The sequence below is a fragment of the Cupressus sempervirens genome, chromosome 11, assembly GCF_028749045.1.
Source record: "Cupressus sempervirens isolate cs-2001-9-10 chromosome 11, ASM2874904v1, whole genome shotgun sequence".
Lineage (NCBI taxonomy): Eukaryota > Viridiplantae > Streptophyta > Pinopsida > Cupressales > Cupressaceae > Cupressus > Cupressus sempervirens.
In genome coordinates, this window is record NC_143128.1 from 78,634,792 (window position 1) to 78,648,934 (window position 14,143).

Below are 14,143 nucleotides of genomic sequence, written 5' to 3' on the forward strand. Positions count from 1 at the left end.
CATTTCTCTGTTAGATTTCTCAAGTAAAATATCCTGCACACATCAGTAGCTCTAGAATATCACATGAACATATGTATATAAGTATTAAAAAATTCACCTTTGAAGTAATTCAATTGTTTATCTCATTCTACTCATATTCTCAATCATTTAAATTGCATAATCAAATTGTTAATTTTGTATTCACTTACTTTAGTATACATGTTCATAAAGAATTAAATGACAAAATTAAATATCTAAAAGTAAAACATCACAAAACATGAAATAACATAACATAATATGTTCAGCGTATCCAATAGTGTCTCGACATATCAAGTCATGAGTATCAAAATAATAAAGTATCAACTATGCTACGATGGGTCAGGACAAGGCCTCATAGTAAGTCAACCCAGTCATGCAACTAACAAAAAGTCACATGGGCCAACCATGTTATTTCTTTTTGCCACCTTATAGAGTCCTAATGAGTTTGTTGACTTCCATATCACCTTGATTGTGCCACCCTTCAAAAATTGACCATGATGACTTACAATATTGTTGATTCTAGCTATAATGTGAACCTAACTATGCCTACCAAACTAGGCCCACCGAAACATGTGGAAAATCCTTTCTATGTTGCCATAGCTAAATATTGATCATTTTTCCATAGCAACATAGCAAGAGATGTCAATCTTCCTCCGTTTGATAGCCTCAATGGTACATTCAACCTGCCAATGCACCAACCAATAGAAACATGGTCTTTTGCCAATGTGTCTGATAATGACCCACCACACCATGGCCCACAAAAGGAAGGGACCCACCTACCACATGTTAATCTATTGTTATATCTCTATGGATAGATACCTTGAAAATCCATAAGGTGACATAGTGACAATCATAGATGATCCTTGATCTGACAAGTAAAATATATTGAAGGAACTAGCCCACACTTTACAAATTTGGTATCTTGGCCAATAAAATGACACAATATTTCCACCATGTCTTGTCATGTCTACATTATGCTTCTGATAGGAAAGGGGTTGACTAATCCATTGCTATGTTGCATGAAATAATTACCTTCCAAATCTTCATAGTGACATAGCGATGATAGTAGATCACAAAAAGATGTGACAATTGGGAAGTTATGGGCTCATGGAAATATTAAAGTGCGTAGTCACTTAGCAATTTAAATATAACCTAAGGTTTTAGTACAAGGTATTTTTTCTTCATTTTATTTGAATTTTCAAATATGTGAATGTTACTCTATTCAAATTCAAATATGGAACTTTTGGTAGGAAGGCAAAAATGACCAACAAATCTGGTGACTTAGGGGTGATGCAAGCCATCTATGCATTGACCAATATCCTGAACATCCATTGGGCAATAAAGTCATAGAAATCATGAAAATATACCTAATAAAAATCCTAAAATTGTAGAAAACATGCCCAGGAAACTCAAAATTATCTCTCTACAACTAAAACTAGGAGTCAAAATCCTTTACAACCTTTGAAAAAACACACATGTTCTTGTGCAATTCTTTAAAGGAAGGAAACCAACCTAACTATATACATGAAATACTCATCTTTTATCAAAAGTAGGACTTAAGATATATCCCATTAACCAGAATAGGAAAAAACTCACCATTAGTCCTACTTAATTGAAAAGCATTGGCCTATTTGCAACTGATAACCATATAGGGACCACTCCATAGTGCATCAAATTTTGAGTGCCTCCTTGGTTTTTCCCTATCTACATCCCACTTGAGCACAAGGTGACCATTTCTAAATATTCTAACCCTAGCCTTCTTATCAAAGCTCTTTTTCATTTGTTGATGATATGTTTATAGGGTTTGCATGGCCTATTTCCTTTTCTCTTCTAGCTCCATTAGCTTTTCTATTTTTATTGTCATGGCATCACTTTCCATTAGCTCCAACTAATGAGCTAGCTCAAGAGTAGAAAACTCCAATGAAATTTTAATACTTGCTTCATTTCCATATACCAACATAAAGGGTGAATATCCTATGGCTATCTTAGGTGTTAGTCTATTAGCCCATAGTGTTGTCTTCAAATTTTGATTCCAACACCTCTAGTTATCCTCTATAGTCCTCTTCATAATCCTGATTAGGTTTTTGTTAGATGATTCAACCAATCCATTTCCTTGAAGATAGTAGGTTGAGGATGTGCTCAAGTAGATATTATGGTCAAGTACACATGCACAAATCTAGGCTCCTACAAAAGATTTTGCATTATTTGAAATAATTGTTGAAGGGGCACCAAACCTAGTAATAATTCCATCAAGGAACTGAACAACTAAATATTCTATGGCATCCCTTCAATGCAATTGCTTTTGTCCATCTAGTGAAGCATTATGTAGCCACTGGGATCCATTTAACTAGAACTAGAAAGAGGATTGATGGGGCCTATGAAGTCCAATCCCCATTGAGAAAAAGGTTGAACTACCTAAATGGGATGAAGTGGAGGAGCTACAAGCCTCTGTTTACCAAAAAAGAAAGCACATTTTTCACACTTTCTCACATACTTATGGCAATCATAGAACAAGGATGGCTAGTAGTAACCAGCCCTCATGATCTTCATTTTAGTTTCCTTGCTGAAAAGTGGCCACCATTAGGACCATCATGAAGCTATTTGATCACTCTTTTAGCTTCATCTATATCAATGCATCTCAATAGGGCTCCATTGAAGTCTCTCCTAAATAGGGTACCATCAATTATAGCATAGGGGATTGACTATAATCTGAATTGTCTCCTTTTAGCTTATCCAACCCTTGATGATATCCATTTTATATTAAGAAGGTATTCATGTGATCCATCCAATTCCTTCAATTATCATTTCTTTCTTCTTGTTGCTTTGTAAATACCAAGACAACTTCCTTATCTGATTCTTAAGATGAGATCATCTATTTGCACAATCCCTTTCCTTTTACCAACTTGGTAATATGGATGTCAACATCATACTCCATTACCTTAGTGATCCAGCCTACTCTCTTCTCACTAATATCTTTTCTTAAAATAAAGTCCTTCACACTTGCATGGGTTGCTAAAAAATGGATCTTGTTATGATACAAAAGGTGTCTAAATTTCTTCAAAACTCTTATGGCTACAAGGGCTTACTTTTCTACATAATTTTATTTGTCCTCATATTCCTTAAGCCCTTCGCTAAAGAAAGCAATACATTACTCTTTATTCTTATCATTCATTTGAGTCAAAATAGTAGAAATACTTGAGTCACCTCCTAATGTGTAAAGAATGAAATCCTTCTTAAAGTTCAAATTAATGAGAATAGGGGCTAGGGCTATTGCTACTTTGATCTTTTCAAAACTTACCTTCCCCTCCTTGGTCCATGATAAGACCATGTTCTTCTTAAGCATGAACCTATAAGAGGTTTCACCATGGTAGCTAAATTAGGGATAAACCTCCTCACAAAATTTATTCTACCAAGAAAACTTTGTAGACCTTTCTTATGACTAGGAAGGGAAAGGGAAAGCATTTCCTTTATTCTTTCTAGATCAATGGTTAAACCATCATTTGATAGAATGTGTCTTAATAATTTTCCTTGATTGATGGAAAAGACACACTTGCATGGATCCAAGTATACTCCAAACTCTCTACATCTTATGGACACTTATCTAAGATGACCAAAATGATCTTATATATCCTTTGAATATACTGTGATATCATCAAGGTAAACCAATACAAACCTTTAAATTATGTTTTTGAAAGCTAGCTCCATTGCCTTTTGAAATGTGGCACCTACATTTGTTAGCCTAAAAGGCATTTTATTATAAGCATAGGTGCCCCATTTGATGGTGAATGTGGTCTTGTATCTATCAGACTCTTTGACTAGCACTTGATTGTAACCAAAGAATTCATCAAGAAATGAGAACCTCTCTAAACCACTAACCTTAGATAGTATTTGTTCCATGGAAGGGAGAGGATGATGATCTTTAAGAGAAGCTTGGTTAAGATCCCTAAAATCCACACATAATCTAATTTCTCCATTTTTCTTCCTAATAGGGACAAGGTTTGCTACCCATGATGACTTCTTGATGAGGAAAACTATATTAGCCTCAATTAGCTTATATAACTCTTTTCTTATTAATGGTTCAATCTTAGGATTCATTGGCCTCTAATTTTGTCTTATTAGTTTGACATTATCAATTAAATCTATGGTATGCTAAAATAGACTTGGTTAAAAACCCTTTAAATCATCATATGTCCAAGAAAATATATCATTAAATTCTTGACACAAATGAACAAAAATTTCTTCCTTGGTCATCAGGGTTGAAGACACTTTCTAAGGTAATAAGACCTTTAAGAAATTTACTAGGACTAAGATTAATTATCTGATGTCTATATTTTTTATACAACCTACATTGGTTTCTCTCTAAGAATTCTACTTCACTCTACAAGAAATTTACAATTTGTGCATCAAATTCAAACACTTGCTAATTCGTGTTGTTGTTAGGAATAGCAATCCCTACTACTACTTTAATCTACTATTTCTTTCTAGCTTCAAGGTTCTTTGGGATATCATAAGATGCTCTAAATATCAAATGCATTGAAGGCTTCAAGAAAATCCCATACTCTATGTTTGTAAGACTTGAGCAAACCATTCTTAGTGATATTCTAATTTCTTACTAACTAGCCACCAACTCACTATATCACATAAATTCAATGCTTGAATTCCTCATTTTTAAGCAAGTAGAAGACCTTGAATCAAGGATTCATACCCATCCACATTATTGGTACAACTAAATTGGAGCCTAAAGGACAAGTAGTACCTTACTTGTGTAGGAGAAATCAACCTCACACCCACCCTTAATCCATTCTTGTTTCTTGATTCATCAAAATACATACTCCATATCCCACCCATATCCTCTTTGGTCTTCATAAGGTTAGGGACAAGAGTATCATTTTCTAACACACATTATGTACCAAGACCTATCTCAAGGGTTTCTAATATGGGATCAAATTGATATGCATTAGCTCATTCACCTAAGAGAAAATCAAATATCTCTACTAGAGAAGTGGCCAGCTCATTTACTATGTCATTTTCATTCATCTCTAGGACAGTGCAATCCATATTGATGAGATTAGGGGTGTAGGGCTCAATATGATGGAGGGCTAGAGGATTTTCTTTGATTGAAGCCTTGGTTCCATATCTTGTTCTAAAAAACATATGTGACCAATCAGAAGATATGTAACCACCCATTTGTGTAGTGTAGTCTCTTGAAAGATAAATAACAAAGTGTTGCTTGACCTCAACAACTGATATGTCATGAGTTATAGTACAACTAGGGCATGCATGTAGGGTCATTTCAACATTGCTAAGGATCCATATAGTCTTGATATTACTACCATCCAACTATAATACATCCCTATCAATGGGCTCATATTTCATTTCTAAAGCATTAGCAACACACCTAGGCATCATTGAACAACTAGCCCCTAAATCAATCATGCAATTGTAGACTATTTTATCCCCTATAATCAGTGAAACATAAAATGGAGGTCTAACCTTTTTTCTTGCTTGTACCTCCCTTGATGGTTGTACTAGGTGGTTGATCCCTTGGTTCAATACTTTCCAATTCTTGTTGCAGTAGCCTCTTTTGCATGGGTATAGTAGAAACAACACTCCACATGGAAATATTCACATTCATCTTCTTCATCTTTTCTACCATACTGAATGAGGCATTAGGTACTTTGGTAGAAGCCTTGGGAACTGCATGTGTAGGGGGTCGAGTTGGAATAACCTAGGGGCCATTCATATCTCCTCTACTATTATTCTATCTTTGTTGTTAAGGGGCATTGGCTTGATCATTCATCATTCATACATAAGGTATTGCATTTGATGTTGAAGCTTGATTAGGAGGAGGAGGGGTAGCATCTTCAATAGCTCTTCTTTTGCTCCTAGTATTGTGAGAAATGGAGCCATAGTTTACATTATAATGTTCCTCCACCTAATGATTCATGAAGGAGAAATCACTTTATCTTTGCATATGTAAGGCATCCTTGGGTTTTCTTTCATTATATGACTATCCTACTATCAGTTCTTGAGTGGTCAAAGCTAAATAGGATTTAGCCTTTTGACACATATAATAGGAATAAGAGTAATTACAGGAGGAGAAAAAATCTTGGTCTTGAGCCATATTATTTTGAAGACTATGGCCCTAGTTTGATTTTCTTTTTAAGTAGAGGCATGCCTATTCTACCTATTTGGATCAAAAGAAGTATTCACATAATTAAGATTTGGAGGCCTAACATTATTTAGAGTTTTATATTATAGTTTAGGAGCCTTATTACCTTGAGCCTTCTATCTCTCCAAAGTCACCACTTTGTCTCTCACTTTCTACATTATAGAGAAGCTATCTTACAACTTCTTCTCTTGGCCTTGCAATCTTTTATCTATGTTTAACATCATAGACTACATCATCTCCTTGATTTCATCCATTCCATTTGAAGATGTGGAAGCTTGAGGGGCTAGAGCAAGGGGTTGTGATGTGGAAGTTGTGTGAATAGGAGCTATTTTTGATTGGTGATTTGGGATATTAGGGAAGAAAGGAATAGGAGTTCTTGGAGCTAGCTTTCCTCCTTGTATAAATATGTTTTCTACCCTTATTTCTATTTTATAAGCATCAGGCAAGGTATCTCCTACCATGGTTTGGATTATAATAGAAATATCACTGTTAAAATCTCTAAGGTAATGTAAGAAGGCATTACTAGGGTAGGCTTCACTGAAGTAAGTATTTTTTCCCATGTCTTATAAAATTTATAGTTGAAATCAATCATACATTCATGGGAAGCTCTTTTTATAGTATTAGTTGTTCTAAAAATGACAAATAGTCACTTTTTTCCTCAAAGTGTTTACATAATCATGATCCTTATAACCCATCCTAATCCATTATAAAACCATGTGATATACCCTGGAGTTGTAGGGCTTTCCCTTTAAAGATGAAGCTAGGATTTTAAACACCACATCATCTTCTATAATACCATCGATATTGCAAACATTTGCAACCTCTTGTATGTGTTCTAAGGGAGATATAGAAGGTTCACCAATAAAATTAGGTATACTTTTAAGTGTAGCTACTTGTATGTCATGTCTTTGGGCTAAAAAAAGAGGACTTCCAACATTAAAGGTGGAAAAAGTATGAGCTTTGGTCATATAAGAAAGTGGTCTATTAATAGGAGTTGATGGCTTTCTAGGTTGAGATCTCTCAATACAAGGAGTGGAGATTGATCTTGAAGGGGTATGTATTTCCTCTATATTCCTAAGCGGTGATAAAGATACTTTAGTCTTTCTTCCTCTAGGATTGGAAAATGAAACTCTTGTTATTAAAATATACCTCTAGAAGATGCCCTCATTTTAGCTTTGGCATGAATTACTATGACTAGGTCTTAAACCAAATGTATTTGAAGCTTGGAGTTGCCAAGTACTTGAATAATGAGCTCCTTGAAGGGTTGAATATTGAAGCTAATACTATCTCTTTAGAAAAATCATGAAATTTCTTCTTCTTGACACTAGTAGACTTGAAAACTTCTTGCTATAGAGTCCCACTAGGTGTGCCAAAAACTGTTGTCACAAAATTTTGCACCCTAGTCTAAAGTTTTTACCTAAGGACAACTTTGTGAAAAATGGAAACAACCTCCAGGATATGGGACTTGAACTATGAGGTTTAGTCTTCAAAGAAGGTTGGCTTCCTTTACTATTAGGGTGCACCTAAATATGCTTAGAGAGGAAAAGGGAGAAGGAATGTATAGAAGAAAATATACCTATTCTAACCTAAGGGATGATGCACCAAAATAGAGTGTTTGACCTTATATCTATCCATAAATGTAGAGTTAACTAGTTATAACCTCAAAAAATATAGATTTAGAATGTTCTTAATTCAACAACCACATGTAGATCCAACAACAAAAGAATGCTATGGGAAGAATCTTCACTTAATATCATTCAAATGTCAAAAGTAGATACAATCATGAAAATTATAGAATATATAGATAAAAAAATTAACTAGTGGCAAAGAAATCTTGCACAATGTGTTAATAGCTAAAAGAGACTCAATGAAGGATTACAATGGCTCAAAGGCATGAGAAATTATACTAGTATGCATAGAGGACAACTAGAGAATCTAAGAAATATCAACTCTTACAAAAATTATGAAATTTTCCTTTATATCTTAGGCATATATAAGATATTTCTAACTAAAACTACTTCACAACCACCATCATTAAGTGCCTGGAGAACAATCAAGGTGACCCAAATACTAGATTTTATTTGGTACACTTGTAGAGGCATGACAATCATGATACCCTAACTTAGAAGAAATGTTGAAGTGAAAAATGGTGCCAATCAATGCTAGAACCCTCAAAATGGGCAATCAAGTAGTGGAAAGAGTGCCCCTACATTGTTTCTAGAGATCAATCAAAAATGGAAGAAATGTTGAAGTTAAAAATAGTGCCAATAAATGCTAGAACCCTCAAAATGGACAATCAAGCAGTGGAAAGAGTGCCCCTACATTGTTTCCAGAGAACAATCAAGGTGACCCAAATACTAGATTTTATTGGGTACACTTGTAGAGGCATCAAAATCATGAGACCCTAACTTGGAAGAAATGTTGAAGTGAAAAATGGTGCCAATCAATGTTAGAACCCTCAAAATGGACAATCAAGCAGTGGAAAGAGTGCCCCTACATTGTTTCTACAATAATTTTGGAGTGGTTGAGATCAATCAAAAAGATCAGATCATGCAAGAAACCCTATTTTTCCCTATTTATGGCTTATGAAATCAGTGAGGTCAGCAAGTCAACCCAGTCAAACAACTAAAAGAAAAGCTATGTGGGCCAACTGTATTATTTCTGTTTTCCACCTTACAGAGTTCTTAAGCATTTGATCGCCATATCACCTTGACTACGTCACCCTTCAAAACTTGACCATGATAGCTTACAATATTATTAATTCTAACCATGATGTTAACCTAATTGAACCTACCAAACTTGGCCTACTAGGACATGTGGAAAATCCTTTCTATGTCACTATAGTTAAAGATCAATCATTTCCCCATAGTGACATATGAGAGATATGGATCTTCCTCCATCTAACAACTCTGAAGATACATCCAACTTGTCAGTGCACCAACCAATAAAGATGTGGTCTTTTGTCAACATGTCCAAATTGTTGTTTTGATAGGAAAGGGGTTGACCAAGCCATCACTATGTCACATGAAATAACTACCTTGCAACTCTGCATAGGGACATAATGATGACTATAGATCATGAAAAGATCTGACGATGGGGAAGTTGTGGGCCTACAAAATAATTAAAGTGCAAAATCACTTAGGAATTAAAATATAACATAAGATATTAGTGTAAATTATTTTGTCCCCATTTTATTTGAATTTTCAAATATATGAACATTATTATGTTCAAATTCAAATATAGTAATTTTGGAAAGAAGTAAAAAATGAGCAACAAGTATGTTTTAACTATCACAAGACTGGACATATCAGTAAGAACTATAAAATGGAAAAGGTAAAGAAAATATGGATAGAGATAATAATAGTTGGAAGTAATGGAGCCAATGAAGAAGAGATCACCCAATCCAATTGATTAGGTGATCACACCATATCTAACTAATTAAAGAAGGTATGTAGGAACTATATATTCAATGATATATTTTACATCAGTTCCTAACATAGAAGTGCTAAAGATTTACACCAACATAAGTAAAGATGTACTAAGAACATATTCATAGAAAGGAAAATCAAAAGAGAATCATTTACTACATAGAGTACCAAGCATCAATGATATAGTCTATATTGGCCTACCTTTGCAATATGGACTAAGTGATAAAGGAAGTTGATGTATTGACTGAATGAATTAGTAAAGGCCAAATAAGTAAGGTAACCTTGACTAAGCATGTATGAAGATCAACCTAGATGTTATACACCTACCAAGTATGAAGACATTAATTGCAAACCTAAAAAAATATTTGAGGGTATTTATTGAATTTGGGCACTCATTTTTATTCACCAAGTAGTTATAGAGCTAATGAGAGATTTAAAGGATATTTACAATTTTAGTGATTAGAGAAAGAGAATCATAGCCAAGCATTAGCAAATTTTTCAAAAAAAGTACGTATTACTCTCAGTGCTGAGTTAATTTTTTAGTGGAGATACTATAAAAAGGACTTGTTACTATAAAACCCTAGTTTAAAATGGCATCAAGAAGTGAAATGTTGAAGGATAACAACTCACAAATTATAAGGAATGATCAAATACCTCCTCCAAATTTTAGAAATTTTTTAAACTATGAAAATATTGAAGATGATATTGGAGCTTTATCATCAATTCCACCCAGGGTATTGATTGTTTAGGATGTATGATCATGTTACCTTTGTAATGTTGGAAAGATAGGAGGCTTCAAGATTAGGAAATCTTACGAGAAGCTATGTGTTAATGGAATTTTGAAGGATGAACACAAAATCATTTCTAAGAAAGGGCTTACCTATGCCCTAGGTTTTCAAGGTTGAATGGATAAAGATTGTGCTCAATTGCATTCATGAGATGAAAGTATTATTAGAAGGTGGTTCAATTTAGATTAACAAGGACATCATTCATTGGGTAACTAGGTACCCTACCTTTGATCAATCAAAGAGTACAAGGTGTGTGGAAAGGAAAGAAATTGAAAATCTGACCAAGGAAAAGTGGAATGGTTGAGGAATGTCAATTGATGGAATTGAAGACAAGTTAGTTGAATTTTTTGTTTGTGTGATTGTACACAAGTTTTATCAATCCAATAGGCTAAATAGTATACCATGTGTAGCAATGGATTTGGGCTACAAGATTATAAAGAAGGATCATACCTATGATCTTTTTGAGCTACAACTACATCAAGTTATAGAGAATTTAGAGGTAATAAGAAAAAAAAACAATACCTATTGTAAGTTTCAATCTTTAATAGTTTTTATATTTATCTACATTCAAATTTTTTCCTACTAGCAAAACAATTGCATGGAATAGGAACAAACCTGTCTTGGAGAAGATAAATGATTTAATCAATAGGTTGGGAGAAAATTTTGAAGCTATAATTGCTAACTATTTTGAAGATTTTAAAATAAAGATGAGGAACTGGATGAGAATTCCTAAGTTAGTCATTGACAAGTATTACGATGAGATATGTTTCAGTGTAAATACAATTTTTTTGTATGGATAAGAATTTTTTCCAAGGATAGCATGGCTAAGGCCAATTTCTTATGAAGAAAACATATATGAGGCTACTATATTAGCGACTACACTTTTGGCTAAGAAGATAGATGCAGGTGTCGAGCAATTTGTTAGTTTGTGGTGACTAATCAAGAAAGTACTATACATAATTCATTAATTCTTTGGGGCCTGGGGCATCACCATAAAAAGAAATTAGGCCCTATTTTATCAAGATTTTGGGTTTACATGTAATTATTAATTATAACCCTAAAGTGGTAAAAATATTTGTACAAAAGGGCTTAGGGTTAGGGATTGTTTCATAAGGTGATTCAAAAATTGGTTCTTGTAGTGGTATTGAGCTGTAAGGGATTACATATTATAATTAGGTTGTAATCACTAGATTGTAATAATATCAAACTTGTTTTTTGGTGGACATAGCCCAGGGATTGGGTAAACCATGTTAAATCTTAGTGTCTTGTGTTCTTTTCTGTGTGATCTATTATTTTCTCTTATTAGTTATATTTGCATATAATTGTTTTCTTTTCTGTGGTTTATTCCTAACAAGTGCTATCAGAGCCCAATTGTTTTTTTCAGCTATCCCTTAGAGGAAAAGTCTCATGATTGAATGGGAGTCTCACAGTTGAGTGGGAGTGATGGCAGATGAGGGTAAGCTAAGAGTTGATAGGTTTAATGGGTAAAAGTTTTAGTTATGGAAGATGCAAATGGAAGACTATCTTTATTAGAAGGATTTATGGAAGCTGATGGAAAGCAAGAAAGAATAAGGAATCTATGTCAAATGATGATTGGGATCTTTTGGATAGAAAGGCACTTGGAAGAATTTGATTATTTCTAGCACCATCAGTGGCATTTAATATTACAAAATTAAAGACAACAAAAGAGTTGATGCAAACCCTAGTGAAACTATATGAAAAGCCCTCCACTTCAAACAAGGTATTTCTCATGAAGCATTTATTTAATATGAAAATGGCAGAAGGTGGATCTATTACAAATCATTTAAATGAGTTTAATACTATTACTAGTTAGTTATCTTTTGTGAGTATCAATTTTGATGAAGAAATTAGGGATCTCTTGATTTTGTGTTCTTTGCCTGAAAGCTGGAATGGCTTGGTAATGGCTATGAGTAATTATGTTCCTAGATCTAGTACCCTAAAATATGATGATATTACTGGTGTTTTTTTGAGTGAAGAAAATCATAGAAAAATCTTAGGTGGATCTACATTAGGAAGTGCTTTGAATGCACAAAGTAGGGACAAAATGATTGAGAGAGGAAGTAATTCTAGAAATTGTGGGAAATCAAGAGAAAAGTCAAAGGGGAGGAGGTCCCAATTGAGAGGACCAAACAATTACTGGTACTATTGGAAGCTAGGGCATAAAAAGAAAGATTGTTGGAATCAAAAGAATAATGAAGGAGATAAACTAGATGGAAACAAGGAGGCAAATGTGGTAAGTAACAAATTTGAAGAGGATGCTTTGCTTCTATCTTTAGAAAGTGTTAATGATTCATGGGTTTTAGATTCTGGTGCTTCATTTCATGCTACACCTCATAGAAGTTATTTCATTGATTATGTCCAAGGGGATTTTGCACTTGTTTATTTGGAGGATAACAAACCCTGTTAGATTGTTGGAAAGGAAAAAATTAAGATTAAGTTACAGAATGGGAATCATTGGCTACTACATGAGGTAAGACATGTTCCAAGGCTGAGTAGGAATTTAATTTCAGTGGGGCAACTCGATGATGAGGGTTGTATAGTTACTTTTAATGATAAAAATTGGAAGGTTTCAAAAGGTTCCCTTGTAGTAGTAAAAGGTTTGAAAGTAGGAACCTTATATCTTTGTATAGGTCATATTGTTCCTTCTACTTTAATTGTTTCAAAGAAAAATGAATATTTAGGAACAATTGCTATGGTTGAGTAGGAAGAACAAATAGCTACTATAGATTCTGATACAACACTATGGCATAACAAACTTGGGCACATGAATGAGAAAGGTATGAAAGTACTTCATTCAAAGAAATTTTTACTAGGTCTAAAATGTGTTGATATGGATTTCTGTGAAAGTTGTATATATGGAAAACAAAAGAGAGTGATTTTTCTAAAGACTGGGAAGGAAAATAAAAAGGAGAAATTAGAGCTTGTGCATATAGATGTATGGGTACTGGCTTAGGTATCTTCCTTTGGTGGCTCTCATTAATATGTTAAATTCATTGATGATGCAACTAGAAAAGTATGAGTTTATTTTCTAAGACAAAAATTTGATGTATTTCAAACTTTTAAGAAATAGAAATGCTTGGTTGAAAATGAGACTGGTAAAAAATTAAAATATCTTAGATCTAATAATGGCGGTGAGTATTGCAATCATGAATTTGAAGATTATTTCTCCACTAATGGTATTTATAGATGAAAAATTGTTCCAAGGACTCCATAGGAAAATGGAGTTGTTCAACACATGAATAGGACTATAATGGAGTGTGCAAGGAGAAAGAGGTTGCATGTTGGATTTCCCTTACACATGTGGGATGAGGCTATCAATACTATTATATATTTGATTAATAAAGGTCCCTCTACTCCTTTAGGCTATGGTATTCTAGAGGAAGCATGGACTAGTAAGAAGGTGAGCTATTCTTTTCTCAAAGCCTTCAGTTGTGAAGCTTTTGCTCACATAGATTCTGAAAATAGAACCAAGTTTGTTGCTAAGTCAAATAAATGTGTATTTTTTGGATATGGCATTAATGGATTTGGTTATAGGCTTTGGGATTTTGAAAATCATAAAATTGTACAAAGTAGGAATATCATATTCAATGAGAAAGTGTTGTACAAAGATCTGTTGCAACACCATGAGAATAAAGAAGATGATTATGTAGTGCTAGATGATACTCCAAAAGATGATGATCTAGCCATTCCTCATGATGTGCAACAACCGCAACAAT